Below are 2,233 nucleotides of genomic sequence, written 5' to 3'. Positions count from 1 at the left end.
TGAGCGCGGCCGGGTTGATGCTCCTGGTGGTCTCTGGCCCGAAGCAGAGGAGAAGGGGCAGCAGCAGGAGTCCAGCCCTGGGCATCCGTCCCGGCACCTGCACAGGACCCTGCAGTGTCAGCACCCCCGAGCCCTGGGCACAAACCCAGAGCTCCCCGACCCACATCTCCTAACCCCTGCTGTGCTACCGACAGGAGAGGGGGCAGGGGATACACCCCTGGGGCTCCATGGGGCAGCAGGCCATGGGGGAAAGGAGGGAGTCATCAGGGTTTCCATGGATAGTAGGGGGGGCATGAAGCACTCCCCTAATGATCTGTGTGGCAGGGGATGTGGGGGGCAGAGGGGACTCCCCTGGGGCTCCATCGGGAGGGATATTTGGGGGAAAGGGGCACCCCTAGGGCTGCATGGGGCAGGGGTAATTGGGGGGCAGGTGGTGACTCCTCTGGGGCTCCATGGGGCAGGGATAATTAGGGGGCAGCTGGGGACTCCCTTGCTGCTTCATGGGGCAGGGAAGGGGGGAGAAGGGGAGGCTCACCTGGGGCAGGGAAGGTGGGGGCAGCAGGGACTCCTCTGGGGCTCCATGGGGCAGGGGTGGTGGGGGAAAGGTGGGACTCACCTGGGGCTCCATGGTGGGTGGTGAAGGATCTGTGTTTCTGCTGACAGATGCTCACACTCACTCTTGGTGCGACAGGCTCCCAGCCCTGCTCGGTGTGGTACCTGGCAGACCAAGCGAGCGCTGTGGGGGGGCTGGCTACAGACACTGGGATCTAGGGGCAGGGAACAGGATGAAGAGCTGGACAGGGGCTCTGAGAACTTCCTCTTGCTCCTGGATGGAGAGCAGCGCTGGGCGCGGGGGTCACTGCTTGGATCAAACTTTGCCGAGTTAAACCCCTGGGCTGGCACGTCCCACACGCCCTGAGGAAACGTCATGGGGCCTCTGCAGTCAGCGCCCAGACAAAGACACATCCCCATCAAGGAAATGTGGGGCCAGACCCCCACCTGGTGTAAAGCAGGATTGCTGCCTTGCAGTCAATGGGCCCTGGTTCCCAGCTGCTGTCAAGTGGCCCCGCTCTATTGGAGAGGGAATTTTGGTAATATGTGTAGGTGTGCCTCAGTTTCCCTCTGGGCTTTGCCTTCCTCTGTATGGAGTATAAACAGTTCTTGGGATAGAGCGAGAGACCCGGGGTGTCAGGTGACGCCGCTGTCTGGGATGGAACCAATGGGTCAGTAAAAACCTGGCAGAAACCGACCCAGATCAATGAAGAAGCTGGAAAGACAACGGGCTAGCAACCAACAAGCAAGAGGACAGGGATTTTCCCACCTCTCTGCAGGGAAGCCGGGCAAAGACCCCAGCTGGAGAACTGAGGGGAAAGGTGCCAGCTGGCTGGGGGAAGAACCGGCCTTTGCAGAGAGAGAGACACAGACACACATACCAGGAAATCAAAGCAAGGGGATGGAGACAGAGACAGACCCAAGGTGGTTTTGACAGTCGCATGGTTCAAGGCTGCGTGGGCCTCGCTGAACTCTCTCTTATCTCTGCCTCTGACAGCCTGAACAGTGATTACACTGTGTATTGGGGGGTGACCTGCCCTTGTCACAGATAACAGGTTCTTTTCCTAGGCGGATACTTCACAGTTGACTGAGAAGCTGGAAGCTGGTGAAACACACCCAGAAACAGTATTTAATACAGACAATATCCTGGGCAAGGATCAATACACAGAAGGGTTAGAATAAGCACAGTAAAATAGGTTCCTGCATGGCTCATACTTCCAGTCCTGCATTGCGCATACTTACCACTTACGGAGCCCGCTGGAAGCAGAGATGGAGGGGGAAGAAGCGCTGCCAACCAGAAGGGAGGTCCTGATTCCGTTTATACTGTCTCAGGGACCCGACAAAGCCAAAGAAATGGGAAGTGGGGGTGGTATTTTATACCTTTTCTTGTGGTAACAGCACGGCCGTGAACCGTATTTGATCTTTAACCCTGATTATAATAAGGTCATTAGCTGGCCCGATCCATATGAGGCCTTTGGGGTGTTTGTAATTAAGCATCAAACATTAATATTCATGATTCGCAACACTTATTTCCTAATTCCTTATTTCTTAATTCCTGTATGTAAAAGCAGTCTAACGACTTAGCCATTGCATGGCAACCTAATTGCTAAAGGCCCCCAGCACTCCCGTCTTGCAGAATCCTGTGGTGTGCTGGATCCATTCGTGGTTACCAGTTTTGTCT

At 55.9% G+C, this 2,233-nt stretch overlaps 1 long non-coding RNA gene across 1 annotated transcript; it reads right to left on the bottom strand.

Annotated features, from left to right (window-relative positions):
* LOC117887070 lies at positions 1-702 on the bottom strand. Its single transcript, XR_004648119.1, has 2 exons — positions 617-702; positions 1-97 (listed from the first exon to the last, which is right to left on the bottom strand). It is a non-coding gene; the product is annotated as an uncharacterized LOC117887070 (long non-coding RNA).
* Between the last annotated feature and the right edge of the window lie 1,531 nt (positions 703-2,233).

The sequence above is a fragment of the Trachemys scripta genome, chromosome 14 (assembly GCF_013100865.1).
Source record: "Trachemys scripta elegans isolate TJP31775 chromosome 14, CAS_Tse_1.0, whole genome shotgun sequence".
In the NCBI taxonomy this organism is placed as follows: domain Eukaryota; kingdom Metazoa; phylum Chordata; order Testudines; family Emydidae; genus Trachemys; species Trachemys scripta.
Note: the sequence above shows the minus strand (reverse complement) of the source record. Positions and strands in the feature narration are given on the sequence as shown.